We start from the raw sequence: 16,820 nt of genomic DNA, 5'->3' as shown, positions 1-16,820 counted from the left end.
TCAGAAGCCAATTTTATTGAGTCTACAAGGCATTTAAATAGGGTTTTACTTGTATGGCACTTACATAGGGTTCTATTTTTGGTAACAACTTCCCCTGGGTACACATTCTCTATGACATTATTTCACCTGGTAACATTACAGTTTCACAACATGTTTCTTGGTCATTTTTTTGCCCAGGGAACATTTACCTATGTCTGTCTCTTCCACGGTTTCTGCTTGATCAGTCCTAAGATATTTATCACTTCTATTGTACTGTTTTGTTACTTAGCCTTTTTAAGTAAATACCTTGACTAACAAGGTATGCATTGCCATGCTTGATATCCCCATATAGACTCCACCTTCAACTTTCAGGCTTCTAACTTTGACTTCTTAAGGGTTTTTATAGCCAAAACATAAGATAATGAGAGGTATGTGGCCTATGTACCCTTTAAATTCCATATAGAACTGTGATACACGGGTGAAAAATTATTGCTACAAGAATAGAAACATTAAGAAACTTTATATGCACTTATAAGATTCTCAGTGCAATAAAATATTAGTATTTTTATTTAGCAAGTAATAACAGATAGATCTTACATTGGTCAGAAGTTATGAGATGAGGTATTCAAAAGCTCTTTATCAGCTTTCGTAGGACTTTGTGGCTGTAAGATCGGAATTGTCGATTTTTAGAGGAAATCATCTTGCCTGGCAGAAATCACCCTATGCAGTCTGATGTGTGTTACAGTAGTCACTGTCTTTAAGGGCAAGCCTTAAGAAATTAACACTGCTATGCTGTGTCTCAATTGAAAGACTGCTTCCCCTAGGTAATAGTACCACTATAAGAACATGAATGTCCAAGAACATTTGGTATCATCAGATCTGCTCTTGATGTGAATGCATTATTTGAAGAATTGCTCCCATAAATTCCAAGTAAGCTCAGAAAGCTCTAAATGAGGCATTCAGAAGCACAGTAGGGCACAGCGGAGAGACAAGCTTTGGATGTGTTCGCAGAGCTTTCCAGTTCAACAGCAAAGTGATGTTAACTACAGTGCTTTAAAAACACACATTTTCACAGAACAAAATGTAAATAGGAAAGCTTATCTCTCCAGACTACAGCTCAGCTGCTGTTAGGAGCCAGGTGAGACTTCTCAGTCTTATGCTTACCTTGCAAAATTCACAGAACAAGATTATACCGTTTAAAACCTCTTACACAACCTGAAATATGGTATGTGCCCAGCTATCCAGAAAACCTTGACCAAACTGAGTATTGAGCTTCATATATATCTATTCAGGTATAATTAAATTGACAAGAAACTAACCTGCAGTCTGCAAAAATATCAGCCTCTTGAATGTCCAATATAAAACCACTGTGAGGATGGTATAGAGATAAGTCAAATGCAAGAAGTAGACAAACAGAATAAAAAACTAAAAAAGCTTAAAGTATTAACTTTTCCCCAAGTTTAAAAAAGTTTTCAAACATCATCTTGTCTCGGTTTAACTATGCTAAAACCCACGTAAGAAGACATACTAAGACTTGTTCTTGTGTTCCTTCAAATAGAAGATACAGAGAAAATTGCTTCTGATGAAAGCTTTCCCTGAGCCATAGTTTTCCTGGCATGCTGGCAGTGCTCACCGAATGCTTTACAGCTGCATCCTCAAAGGTAAAATTGCACCAGCAGTTGCACTTCACAGGTTAAATGTCTGAAAACGCCCTACTAGCTCCTGGCTCCTGACTTTCTGGGGGCACAGCCTGTAGTCTCCTCCCATCTTTGGATGGTAAAGAAGTAGGACACAAAGTTTTGTTCAAAAGCCTCATGAAGGAGAAACAATTCTACGGAGCTTGATAGAAGTGTCGTGAGCCATCAGGAACAGGTACCTCAACTCGAGCCCCCGGCCTCGGTCATCCAGCCCCCGAGCGACAGCTGAGTAACGCTGAGGGCAGCTCTAAGAGGGGAAAAGATGGTGGTAAAAGATATTATTGTGTTTTCCCTCTGCATTTACAGTCCTGAGTGGTTTTTCCTCCCCTCGCTGCCCCAAAAGCCTACAAGGCAGTCGCGGCTCCCCGCGGAGGAGGACCTTGCAGCCCCCGACAGCGAGCTCAGCTCTTTGCGCCCCCAACAGCAGCACGTGTCGGGCGGTGCCATGACTCGTCGTTCAGTCCGTGCTTCCAGCCGGCTGCCAAAGCCCCGGAGCTCGGCATTTTCCTGCTTTCCCCGGCAGGAGAACAGCCCCGGCCCCTCAGGGCAGCCCGCCCGGCCCCGCCGCGGCGCAATGGCGCCACCTGGCGGGGCGGGAGTGCAAAAGGAAAGCGCCTTCCCTCGGGCGGCCCGGGCTGTCTTCACATCTCTTTCCTTCCTTTTTTTACTTTTGAGGGAAGTATGGCGCCCGTCCCAGCCCTCGGCATTCCTTTCTTCCCAGCTCACATAAGCCCGCTTCAGGCGTACCGCCGAGGGCAGACTGGCCGCAGTCAGGAGGCAGCTTTGCAATCCAGGCCTGGAAGCAGATGAGCCCCTGCTCCCTCACAGGTGCCGAGCGCTCTGCGCTCCGGCTCTCCCAAAAATCACTGCATCCTCCCCCACAGCACGGCTTCAACAACGCACCTAAAAACAGGTGGCTGGGTCATTAGCCAGTCTTTTTATCTCCCTCTACCATTTCCCACTGGTAGAAGGGATTTTAAGAAACAAACAAAAAACCCCCACTCTTCCGCTAACAATCTATATTAATAAAAGATTGCCTTTACTTGCATGCTGCTATGCTATGTTAATTATATATGCCACATCAAAACCAAAGCCAGATTATTAGCATATGGTTTACACTTCAGCTCCAGTTTTTGCTGATTTTTATTCAGTTTAGGTACTCACCCTCCGTGTGCTTTGCATACTGAGGACCCTAACTTGTGAACTCAGCTTTTGCCCATCAATCACCGTGTTCATACAGAGTGCTGCTGAAATAAATACAAGTAGTGAACCACCTTTTCTATCCTGCACTATCTCCTCCTAGTCATTTATAGAGAAATTGTGCAAGGAGATATGAAATGGGAACCTAGCAATTTATTAGTGCCTTTGTAAACTCATTACTTTTCTTGATTTTTAATGCCTCTGTTTCCTCTTTTTAATTTTTGTTGCATTCTGAGTAAATATGGTTCCGTCACAAGCTACCTAAAGCCTAGGAAAATGACTGCCTCTTACAGAACACACAGAGATGGGACTCCAATCTTAATTTTGGCCTCTCAAAGCTCCTAGTTTTAAGCACTGGTGAATTTTCAGACTTCTCTATACGACTCTGGAACACCTGATCATCAGGTGGGGCTGTAGCTGTAATACAATGTAACCAGGCTGAGGCTGTACATGAATAAAGTGCATTATAACCATAGGTGTAAAGTCGGTGAGCTATAACACCTGTATTTGCTTAACAGGTCTGACAATCCTGTAATTAAAACACTAATTCTAGGGAATTAGTCTAGGAATTAAATCAGGGAACCCTGATACTAGTAATTTCTGCCTGGTGGGTTCTCTTCAAAGTGTGGGAAATGATGATATAAGTACAAAAAATAGTGCAAAAGCTCAAGTTCTATGTTCATTACCCAACAAGTTATAGTTCATGCTAGGAAACTGGCAACAATAATCAAAATTAAAGAAGAATCTTAAGTAACAAATGCTATGGCAGGCAACAATTAAAAGGAAATAAGCCTATGCTACTGTCCAAAAGTACTCTGAAAATAATTGAGTTCACAGTTATATGTTCATGAACTAATAAAAAGTATACTAGTTCATTATAGTGCCAATATATGGCATTTGGATCTTCTAAACATGCTGAGTAACTAAGTGATAATTGCTATAAACCTGATTCCTACATTCATGGTGGAATCAACTTTTGAGAAAGAACGATGGTATGTCCCTAATTCAACATGCTGTTCTTATATTAGAATTCTCTCTGGGAAAAAAACCACAAAGTGAACAATTAAAAAAAGTATTTAATACAAAAATTTGGTCCTAATAATTCAGTACAGTAATTCTCCTCAAAACTAACATCAAATTGTCTGCCTGAGCAATCCTCTGAAGTTTTACAGAAAGGAACAAAGTGGCATCCAATTATAAGATCAGACTGCAAGACTGTAACTGATGTTGACAATTCCCTGGGAATTCTCTTCAAATCTATTTGAAAAAAGATTGGCTAGACTTGGAACACAAAGATTCAGTCATGAGCAAAGCTAAATTTCATGCTTCTGTTGCTAGTCAGACTAAAACAAGCAACAACTGTTCCTCTAATAAGGAAGGTACAATAAATGTTATTGTGCACAGTTTCTTTATCACAAGTTAGATGTAGCCCTTAAAATTTTGGTTGGTTTCCAGTGCCATCCTTCCCACAGAGTTACCTACCAAGAAATTACTATTGAGTTTTCATCTACTGTGAATTATTGTATATTGTTCTTTCTCTAATACCTGCTCAACATATGAGCTTTGATATTTGAAGAAGACCTGGAGAAAAGTGGAAAGAAGAAAATGTTACAGAAGAAAAACAACTTCAGAAAGCAGGCTAATACTAATTAGACTGTAGTTAAATACAAACAAACCAAACCCATTTAAAAAAAATCATGCTATTTAAACCACTAATTCAGCATAATTTCTGTCCAGACCCCACTTCTATGTAAGCTTTACTGCACCAAGTAAAGGAATAAAAGTAGCTTGCATGCATTCTACAGTTAATAATAACTCGGCTAAATTCCATTATCTTGAAAGAGTAGGGATTTTTAGGCATCATTACTAGTAATACACGTCTTCTCCAAAAACATGACTCTCAAAACCAAAAAGTAGCACCTTACATTTCCATGTTAGCAAAAGTCCTAACTTCACTTTAAACTATGCTGTTAAGTCTAGGTTTCGTGGAAAAGATAAATACTGTATCAGTTTTTCTAAGGAGGCATACAAGAAAAAAAAATTGGGAAGAAAAGAAATTTATTTAATCTGTTCATATCTAAGAAACAAAATGAAGAGTTCCTGCTCCTGAACAAAATTAAGGTATGGAGTACATTCTGCTTTAAGAATAAAAGTGTTGTTTTAGCAAAAGCCTTAAACAAAAGCTACACCTAAGATATAAAGGACATGCTACAGGACAATCATGCTGCTTCTGCTAGGTGTCTATCCTTTCTCCTATTCTCTTATTGGGCAGTTCCTTTAAAAGGCTGAGCACTTACCTGAAAAGCCTCTCCTAGAATAGGTAAGAAAATTCATGCCCAATACTAGCAGATTTAGACCACTATACAAGAAGTGGGATTTAGCCTAGAACACAGCATTTTGCTGTGCTAAAACACAGCACTATTTATCATGAAGTATGGGAAGCCAGGGAAGGTGCTCTGGTTGATTCAAACAGAGGAACTATATTACCCTGGCTCTACAGGGGTAGACACCAGAAAAATTGCAACACAGCCGCATAATCAAAAAAAAAAATTGCACAAAAAAAACCAAACAAAAAACAACTCACAAAAAAACAAAACAAAAAAGCCCCAAAACAAACTAAAAAAAAAAAAAAATACAGAAAAGCTTTCCCAGAACGACTTTTGTATTTGAAAGCTTTAATAGGGGCCTTTTTTCCCTGTCTTTTTGAGTATATCTTCAGCTACATCTTTCTTCATGCAGTCTATCACAGTAGTACAAGGGCTTTCTCAGAAGAAGGTAGAATAAGTGCAAGTGAGTCAGAGCTTCCTTAGGCACAAGAAACAAGAGAAGAGTTCATACTCTGCCTAAGTTCCCATGGAAAAAAAACATACTTTTTTTCATTCTACATAATTAATGTGCACAACAGTGTCTATGGAAGACAAACGCTTATGTCCTACTATTTCTTAGAAGAGAATGAAGGAAAAAAAGCCCACTTAACTCACTACCTTGACACCCAGAGCAGATGCAGCACTTTTCTTGCCTCAGACACATGAATTTCTAACAACCACCACTTCTCTGAAAACACCTGAGGTACTTTGATCACTTCAGTGATGTCAGTCAGACACCACCTTTACTGATAAGCCTGAACAGACTTAACTCAGAAGAAATAATTCCATCCTGTTTATTTATCCCAGCCTTGGAAAGTACTACTGAGTCACAAGTAAGCATCTTTTGGCGTACTAGTTTATAACTTTTCATATTAAATGCTTCTTCAACCTTAGTGCGGCAGACCTTAAGCCACAGCCCTTACAGTCTGGCTTGACACAAGGTTCAGTTTTCTTGCCATAGAGTTGCAACCACTGGAAGAGAGAAAATAACAAAATGAAGTTGATTTTCCATTTCAGTTTCCCTTGTTTTCTTGAGTTTGTGCACTTATATCGTATGGTAAACTAATTAAACCAATTCCAAATTCTGTAATAGCAGAAGAGTTCATAACAGAAGCATCAATGCTTTAAAAGCTCTTTAAAATTTAAACACTTTGACCTATTATCATATTTAGATAAGAATGCTACAGTAATTAAAATAGCAGCTCTTTTTCATTGCAATCAAAATATATACTGAATATTCAGCTTAATTGCATTTATTACATAGGAAACAGAACAGTAGATTAAGTACGTAAACCACCTTGTTTTCCTGCTTGGCTAGTCTTTTAAGTGGTAGTGTGAAAAAACCCACCTTAAATGCTAACTTAATCTTCTTGATGAGAATAAGATACAGATGACAGAAAACTACTTAGGGCAGTTTATTGAGAAGGTGTGGTGTACTTATTTCAAAGAGTAAGCTATTAAAAAAGGTTTTTTATCATCTTATGTAAGGAGCTTAGAGGGGTTTATTTGTTGTAGTGTGGAGGGTGGGCTGATTTGTTTGTTTGTATTTTTTCTCTTTCTCTAAAAATCAAAATCCTGATTCTGAAGTTTTGCAGCTAAGGGTTTTTGATATGCATTCTCCTGTTAATAAATCATATAGCTTGTCTACATCTACTTGAAAGGTGTAATTAGTTCAGGGGACAGGACAGAGGAAAATATGCTACAGCTGTGTTGAAGAATATGTTAGCCTGTAAGTCCTGTACTGAAAGAAAAGATGGAAATGCTTGCAGCTCCTGTATTATTGGTAGTCTTCTAGACTGTGTTGCTACATAGGCTTCTTGCTTGTCACTGATCAAGATGGATGCTTTGTCTCAAAGCCTCACACAAATGAAGTGGCTTATAAAAATTGAGCATGTTAGAAAAATGAACAAGGAGAGGGAAGTGCTAAGATTGTCTAGGGAAAGAATTTGTATTCAAGGTAGAAAAAAACCCAAAAACCTTGTGCCTTTAGTGAGCTATCTCTTGTGTAGTTTAATCAGAATGGCTTGTGTGACAAGTAAAAAAAATACTGATTAATTCTTTCAGTTTAGATTCCTATAGGGACTTGATATAGTAGAGTTCAGGGTTCTTGATATACTAAGGTTCAGGGGTTTTTAGTAGCTTGCATTGCTCAAACTATCTATGTTCTCTGTGTACTTGTCAAGGTCTGTCATCTCTAAAAGCTGAAGTGGGACTGTCTAGAGTTGCATGTAAGGAAATTTAAGCCCTGACATTCATAGTAAGCTGTAATTTAAGAGGAGTAACAATTACCTGAGAAAAATTATTGGTCCCTGATGTAAAACAGAGCATTTCACATGGAATTATTGATCTATTTTCAAAGGTGACATTGCTTTTAACCAAACTGGATTCTGTTACCTGTAAGATAACAGAATTATCTTACTGGAGTCTTGAGTTGTTTTGTTGAAATCTCCATGAAAATAGTGAAAGTGTGATATAGAAAGTTATTAATATTTCTGTAGAGGTACCTAGTTCATTACAATATAGGAGAAGTATAGAGAAAGAAGCTTAATTCAAGCAAAACTTCATATCTGTTAAAACACAGTTATTGTTCAGTTATCAAATGTAATCTTAATAATAAAAAAGATGCTCTATAGGCCTTGTTTCAGTAACCTCCTTTTGGAACAGAGCTGCAGCTATACTATGAATTACATGGAAGCCCTCCTTGTAGAGTTTGAGCTTTGTATATAGGGATTCGCAAAACCAGTGTTACTCCCTTTTCACTGCAGATACTTATAGACAGGTTTGACATCTTGAGAGCTGGTTTCTTTTTCTCATGGAGAAAAAGAGTCATTGTACAAGTAGCAGGAGTTGGACATTTAGTTACAAATCTGCACTTTTTCTTTGGTGTGTAGTTGTCTCTTACAGGGATCAGGCTGCCTCCAGGACCGTGTTGGGTGCAGGTGTCAGATCTCTGGTGTCATAAGCTTCAGGCTCTAGAGTAGGGCCAGTGCTCAGATAAGAGGCAGAGGTGGCCACTTGAGTTAGTTATCCCCCAATTGCTGAGTCTTTTTGCAAAAGTTCAGCTGTCAGAGAAAACAGAAAATATGTAATGCCTGCCTAATTTTTCTGTAATCCTTAAGCCAGAGCACCTCCCCATCTCTTTTTCTGCCTGTGCTACTGAGGGTCAATTAAGGCAGTTTACACAGAACAGGTCAGAACGGGTTTTCAGTCATGATTATCTGGAAATCCTCATCCAGTGACCCCAAAGACAGGGTGGCTTTTACACTTTTAAATTCAGTCTATCTTATTCTCAGTAAACTTGTGTATTCATTCTCTTAAAGAGCTTGCATGTAACTTGTGTTCTGTTCCTTTAAAATAAAAACAATAAAACCCTGCTGAATAATGCTTATTTGATCAAGAAAAATGAGAGAACAGAACAAATCCCGACATGCACAGTGTAAAAGTCTGTTACAAGCCCCAATAGCGGTGCATGGGTGTGCTCCAGTGTGCTTTCCCTCCTCCAACTTTGGAAGTAGATAATCTTTATTTTGATACAATGTTACTGTGTTAGATGTGAAAAGGTCCCTTGACATCACATGGCTAATTGGGGCTCCTCAGTGAATAGGATCTGGCCTTTTAGCTGTGCTCTGAATGCACTATTGACTTGCTGACAGGAAGCCCTGTAGCGATAACAAAGGAAGAAATGATTCAGCAAACACCGGAAAGCCTCCCTTGATTTCACATCTGCTGGTCCATCTATTTCCATGCTGGTGGAGCTGCCTTCACATGAGTGCAAAGTCTCTCATTGTTCTGCACTTGTTTCCTCTCTTTTTTCTTCTTTCTTTTTACTTTAAAATGTCGCATTTTCCACAGGCGGTATCAAAACCAAAATAAAACAGCTGCTAGAGTGATGGGAGTGTCAAAAAGTATTAAATACTGCTGTCTGTAGCAGAAAATGGGTATGTGAAGACAAAGTGCTGCATTATGAATGGCAGAGTGGTTTCCAAAATTAACTGAAGAAAGTCCAAGGGATTAGCATGTTGTCTTACTGAACTGTGGCAGGCCATTATGTTTCTAGTGTGACTAGACTCCAGCCCTTTAATAGCAAAATCCCAAATCCTGCTTTAGATAACTTGGTTTTGGGTTGTTACTGTAACAGAGGCAGCATTCAAAGTTTAAAATTCTTTTGCTTTGTATTACAGAGCCCAATGTGCCTAAACAGCTAAGAAATTATTAGGAGATTATTTTACTTTAAAAATAAAGCAATAAAGCTAGTTTTTCTGTTGACTCATGTTCCTTGTAAGGATACAGTGTATACCAGCATATTTAGCTCTACTTGGAAAATTCTTTCACTGTATTTGGACAATACATAAACCAGGACATTTTTTTACTTATTTGGATAAACTTAAAGCATCAGATGTTCTGGTCCAGATATTGGAATACAGACAAAAGTAATAAGTACCTTAGGAAGTACATAAATAATAGCCCCAATATGTTTATTTTAAAATGTCACACACCATAAGTGTTACATGTCCTTGTTTTAATGCAGTTTGTGACATAAGAATCTTCAAATTACTATAGGATATCAAAGCAGCTGTACATCTACTTTGTTGTTTAATCTCCTAATTAAAGAAATGAGTCTGAGGGATCCCTGAAGTTGTTCTTTTCCCTAATTAAATCAGAGGGAAAGTACAATTTGCTCTCCCTGCTCACAGAGAACACTGTCTTCTTCCTGGAGCAGCTTATCTTTTCCACACTGTGACTTGGCTAACTCCTTGCACTGCTTCTTCTCTTCCAGCTCTTCTACTTTTCCAAGTGTCTGGGTTTTCCATGAGTCTGTATTACTGCATGGTTTCTGAGGTTTTTGTTTTGTAATTTAGGCCTCTGGACTGGCTTCCTTTCTGTGAGGGGATGTAGGAGAGGTAAGGATTGTTTGCTGAGTCATCCCTAAGATCTGGTACGAGATCTTTCTAAAGGCTCAGGGAAAATTCTGGCAGACTACATCCTTTCACAGAGCTGGTGGGGATAGAGTTTTGTGTCAGAGGCACTGGAGCCCAGCCAAGACATGGCAAATTTCTGGTTAATCCTGTCTGGAGAGGACATATAATGATTATATTCAAAATAACTAAAGTAAATCTCCACACTTTAGGTCACATCTGTGGAAAATGGTTGTAGGTGCTTGCTACTGTAGGATTCTGCACATTAGGATGGAGGTGAGTTGGGGAAGGGCAGAAGGCAAAGCACTTTTCCCCATGGCCTGAAAAAAATGGCAATCTCTGTCAATATGGTCAGGGTGAAAATGAAATACAGTATGAAACTGGTGTTAATCTACAAGTGACACTAGTACCCATATGTTCACTCTCAGGCAGCAGTGTCACATCCAGTTATGATCCTTGATGGGATTTTTCTAAAGAGTGCCTATGGAGCCAGAAGGCAGAAGGCATTTCCAGTGTGCTTTTGCTGTTACCAGCACAACTCTTCCAACTGTTGTTGCTTTAAAGTTCTCACAAGAGTTTTATGGAGGAAAATGTGACTCAGGAACACAAACCCCTAGCTAAAGGGAGTGTCAAGCTTTAATTATGACTTTCTTGCTGTGTATAAAAGTCCAATCTGTATCTTTTGGAAAGTTGGGAATAAAAGTAATCGTAAAATCTTAGGTGAAGAGTAAGAGAGGAGGGAGGGAAGAGGGAGAGAGCATGTATTAACAGAGCAAGATGTTCCTTGTTGATATGGAAATCTGCTGTGAAAATGAAATGGGGATGTAAAGCACCATCTTTATCACATCAGAACCTTAGTTTGTCATAGATATGAGAATTATTTGAATTATCATTATTTCTTCATCACACCTAGCACTACCCTCATGCTTTAATTGCTGTATTGTTTGTCACATGTGCAGATATCTAAAACAAAAAAAAGTACAAATGCACTGTATGTATATAAAGGTGCTTTTGTGTGGAACAAGGGTAAATATTTACTTGTACAGGGGAGTGGATATGTATATGTAATAAAAAAATATATTGCTATAGATATATTCGTAGAATGATAGAATGCCCGCAGTTCTTTGATATAGATTTAGCTCTATAGGTACGCTATTGGAATATATCCCGACCTGTGAGCATACAGCTCTCTGTGTATCCTTACCTGCGGTTCTGCTCCCAGGAAGGACGGGCAGGGTCTGGGAGGCGCCTCTGGCCGGGGCTGAGCGCTGGGGGGCAGCGCTGGCCCGCGGCTGCCCCGCCGGAACCTGCCGAGCTGGAAAAACTCGCGCATTTCGGGGGCTCACAGCACGCCCAGGGGCTCCCTGTATCTGCAGGGCAGGCAAACTCAGCCCTGGACAGATGGCCTGCATCACCCTCTATTTTATTTTATTTTATTTTATTTTATTTTATTTTATTTTATTTTATTTTATTTTATTTTATTTTATTTTATTTTATTTTATTTTATTTTATTTTATTTTATTTTATTTTATTTTATTTTATTTTATTTTATTTTATTTTATTTTATTTTATTTTATTTTATTTTATTTTATTTTATTTTATTCACGTAATCCTGTTTTCCGTGTGCATCCCTCATGCACTCTGAATTTTAGCAGAGGGAGCTTGGCAGCTCTGGATAGGGCTGTGGGCAGCTCTGAGCTGAGCCGTCTTCAAAGCCCAGTTTGGCACTGCCAGGAGATGATGGGACCTGTGGAATCACAGCAGTCCAGTCCGGCAGGAGCCCTAGAAGGCCTGGAATGTGTGGATTGCACACAGAGAAAAGTCAGGGGAATCAGTCTGGCTCTCCCAGGCAGTAAAAGTGTTGTCTATGTCCAGATATCTATAGGAAATGTGTCATTCCTGTATGTCTATCGGAATACACTGATTAGTTTTGTGCTCCTGCATGCTTCATCTTTACATGTCTAGCAGCCCAGTGAATGCTGAAGAGATCCACTACCTTCTGCTGGATTTGAAAGAGCAGTCTATTACAGGAAACTGCACATTATGCTCTCATGGAAATTTTTTTTTTCCCCTTATATTGCTATTTTTTCCATAAGTTATATATGAGTTTTAAGTTTCTAAGTGAAACTTAAAGCTCTTCTCTGACAATGTGAAGTACTAGCCAAAGTGACAGAAGATGTATCCCATATAAAGGAAATTCTTGCTCACCAGTGAAACGAAAGTCCATTCTAAAAAAAGCTAAATATTTAGTAAATGTTGCTCCTAAGATGAACCTTTTAGCTGTCCTGGGACAAAAAGACAGCAAGTAGTAGTATATGTGTTCTATAAAACTGTATTGGCATGCAGCTTTTTTTGTCACTGAGGAGGGTCAAATTCTTCAGGAAACATCATATTTTATTTTTTTTTAAATTGCCTCTATCAATGAATGTGTTCATTGATGACTTTGGTTTGTGTCACTGGAAAATGATAATTTTTTCTTATCTGCTGTCTTGATGCTTGCTTTCTCTAGAGTGCCCCAAGGAACCAGATTCCTTGAGCCTCTATTCGCTAACAAAGCACGGTGATTGCTTATGGACTTCATTTGTCTGTGTAAAGATGGCTCACAGTGCTAAGATCACTGTGATCAAGCCATATCTGTGTGGGCTTCTTACATTATGATAAGTAATGTCTCTCACTCCGATTTTTTAAATGTAGTTCTTATTCCCATGTGGGAAAATAATGCTGTGAATGAAATGCATTTACTTGTTTTATTTTCTGTTGGAAGAGGTATATAGTCTTGTTTACTTTTAGGCATTAAAACCACAAAATCAAGTGATGAGTGTTTCCTTTGGTTTAGCAATAATGATAATATCTGGTTTTCATATCATGTTGTTGGATGATATTTTTTTCCATTTCATAGGTGGGGATCTGAGCACAGCAAAGTAAAATAAATTCCTGGAAAACACTCAAGAAGCACATGGCAGAAGCTGGAAAACAATAAAGTATTCTCAGTACTAGTCATCTGCTTTATGCACAATGGTTCTCCTTCACTAAAACTGAAGGATTTTCTTGGAAATGAGGAGGTCAGGCACTGTGTGAGAGGCATTTAGAATCTAATGTAGCTCTAACTAGCTGAAAAAAGAGTACAACAATCTCCATTTTTTGAAATGTAAATAACTTAAACATTTTACCAAAGAGAATTCTATGTAATGGGGGAAAAGAGGGACTTGGAAATGAGAAGTTAAAAGAAAGGAAGAAATATCAGTAAAAAAAAGAAACTGTTGTTACTGTATTGTTGCAACTAATCTGTTCTAAGGGTTTGTAGGCTTAATGAAACTAACCTGTCAAGGCTTCCTTGGCCTATTGAAAGTAAGCAAAGTTCAGACTAAAATACATTTTACAGTTCCCTGCAGTTCCAAATTGTCATTGTTCTTTATTTCCATAGTAAACAGGAAGATGGCCTGTCCCATGTCTCCCTGCTGTAGCTGGTCCCTCAGCATATTCTGAAAGGTGAAAGACCCTATTTGACAGGACAGGTGCCATAAAGCACATGCTTGTCAGCCATGACTGAACAACGCTTTTGAGCCTGGCCAGTCACATTTTTCCTTTGAACCTACAAGCCCGGGAAAGTGCCCTGTGGTGCTGAAACTGCTTCTTACCAAACATCAAATCTCCCACTTTGGACATCAGAAAACAGACTTGCTCTGTCAGACTGGAAATAAAAATCTCTCTTCTTCCATCATCATCCTCTGATCTTGTGCCAGTAGGTCACAACAAGGATGGCTGTCGCTAGGGTGCTGACGCATCCCACTTTTCTTGTCCACCTCCCCTTGTGACTCAGCGACCATGTTAGCTTAGGCCTGGCTAATCTGCCTTTTTGTCCATCATGAGGTCCTTGCTCTAAGCATCCCATAACCCCCATACTGTTGCAGGATTAGACAGCCAGCTTTCCTCAAATGAAATTTCTACCTGCAAGTGGGTTGATATTTTTGATATGGGCACTCTGACCAAAATAATAAGAGTCTGCAAAGAGATTCATATCATAGTTTAACCTTAATTCTTTTGAGAAAGAAATGAATGCATCTCCAAAGAAGTACCTGCTTGAAGGCAACAAGATTACTCTGGGAGTACTAAAAGATTTTATTGCTTCTATTTCATGATCCTTCAGAAAGTAAAAAAATATGCCAGTCCTGGTGGGATTTGACAGTCAACTGCTTAACAATTAAAACCTTGAATAACACACGATGCCTATTCACTGTGAGAGTATATAAAAGAGAAACTGAAATGTTGTTTCTTTCTCATTGCTGTGGTTAAAGTTGGGAGGTATAGTTTGTTATGTTAGAGGCCTGCATTCCCGTCCTGTAGTGGGTTATGTCATAAAGAAGACTTTGGTAAATGGAAGCCCTCCAGCATTCCAGGATATTGCAAGACAATGCCCAAAGATGTGCATGAGACACTGAGGGCAAGAAGAAGCCATTTCTAAAACTATTTCCTTTTGCAACAGGTCTTGTCTATGCTGTAATGGCCCACATGCAACACTGGCAAGACTAAAGACAAATATTTTTCATATGGACTCAGGTTGGGACACAGCTGACTGTGCTCAGGCAATCAGGAAATCTGCTGGTTAGTACTGGCGTGCCTTAGTGACAGGGAATGGAAGAGAAGGGCTGCCCTATGGTCTTACATGCTGGAAATACATGGTAATGTTTGTGAGTTACTAACTGGGAAGGTATGTGCTGCTCTTCCAGGAAGATTGAGCTAGAGATTTACTGTAGTTATTTCTGGTGATCACATGAGTTTGCTGGTTTCTTTGCAATACATTATTATTTAAGAACATTAAAAGATGGCCGTTCTGGTCGTTTTAAGAATAATTTGTTCTTGACAATTTCAGTCTTATGTTACATAAAAGCCTTTATTTTGGCTGTAAAAATATAGTTGGAAAATAATGTTAGTCTCTTTGGGTTTTCAATGTTTCAAGCATTATTCGGCTCTAATAAAATTCTATAATTTATAAATGTCTTTGAACAACCAGTGCTGCATAGGAAAAAAAAAATCTTAAGTCCTTAAAGACACAGTTAAGGGAGGTGTGTGAAGGTTTGACAGATGACCTGTCTGATAGCAGCTTGAATGTGACTTTTTGAAGGTGTAAACCAGTGCCAATGTAAGCATTCTTGGGTTTAGTCAGTGCACATACAAAATGCTTAAAACCTTAGTCTTAACATTTAAATCAAAATATTTTAAACAGAGTTTTTAACTTTAGAAGGAAGGTTTTAAATCAGTTTTGATGAAGGAAGAGAAACTGAAGGCTAGAGGTGAGAGAAAACACTGCAAAGCAAGGGGTGGGAGCAGGGAGGTGATGGGTGGGAAGTTGTGCCTGGCAAAAGACAGTAAGGAAGACTTTGACATTGATGCTCAGAGGGGCAGGGTGCTTGGAGGCTTGTTTTATGTATAGGTCCACTAACACACTGAGCCTGGGCGACACAGGAAGGCTGGAGGTCCGAATGCAGTCAGGAGGATGTGTGTAGACAGACTGCGCAGTGTTATAAGAGTGTTCTCATGCCTCTTTCAAAACAGATTTTTGAGCTGTTTAAGCATGTCCAGGAGCTGTGGCTGTGTTGGGTTAGTCTGCAGATGGAGAGGATACAAGCATTGTTTAAAGTCTTTTCTCCTTGTCTCAGCTTCTAGTACAGCACTGATTCAGGCCAAAGAATCCACTGGACTTCATCCAGATTTCCCTTGTTCTTAGGGCTGTATTTACTAGAGTTCAAATAACAATGAAATGTGAACTGATTTTGTCTATCTGGCTTTTCTTTAGGTCTCAGACCTCTTTGTCTGCTTTTACTCCTATAATAAAGAGCCTTTTCCAAAAGTGGTGCAATTACAGGTCTGGCAAGCCAGGATGCTGCTAAAATCAGTGCATGTAGGAATTAGATCTCAGAATGGCAAAACTGCTAGCTCCTGGTCTGTGTTAAAGATCTAGCAGTGGACAGTTGTAGTATTCTTACATTGATATAAATCACTCTGGTTGATGGTTTACATACTCAGACCTTTGTATCCAGAATACTGCCCAGAGCAGCTGTTGCCTTTGGTGAGCTGGAAGCACAGCCTAAATATGTTCTGGCCCCCTGCTCTGGGCTAGCTTGGCCAGAGAGCAGCCAGAGTTACAACTTCAGTCCCAGCTCCAGGAAGGGTCCTTCTAAACAACACTAAGAAGCACAGCTCATTTGGAGGAGAGAAAAATCAACTTTCTTGTTACTCAAGGACCAGCTCTGATCAACCAGTTAAGGAACATTTGGTGGTGCTTCAACTTCTCCTGCCTACTAATGACCAAGCCCCAGGTCAACTCCAGGGCAGCTCTAGAGAAATGTTACAGAGCTCAGTCTCCTTATGCCCCATGTAGCTGCTGAGATATGTGGGATATGTACATGTGATGGTGTGTGAAGGCAGTGACTAATTGCCTGGAAGAAGAGGTGAAAAAAGTTAATAACATGAACAATGTGAGGTGGTGTGACAGCTCCTTTCTGAGCACTGTGTCAGAGAGAGTGTCTGAGCATTTGTAGGGTGTTTACATCCTCTCTCTCTCCAGCCAGCTTGCTAACTTGTTCAGAGTACTGACATCATGCTACAGAACTGACTCTTGGGAATATTCAATCTTGTGGAAATATCTTTAAATTCTCCTTCCC

Source organism: Poecile atricapillus, chromosome 3 (assembly GCF_030490865.1).
Source record: "Poecile atricapillus isolate bPoeAtr1 chromosome 3, bPoeAtr1.hap1, whole genome shotgun sequence".
Classification (NCBI taxonomy): domain Eukaryota; kingdom Metazoa; phylum Chordata; class Aves; order Passeriformes; family Paridae; genus Poecile; species Poecile atricapillus.
Note: the sequence above shows the minus strand (reverse complement) of the source record.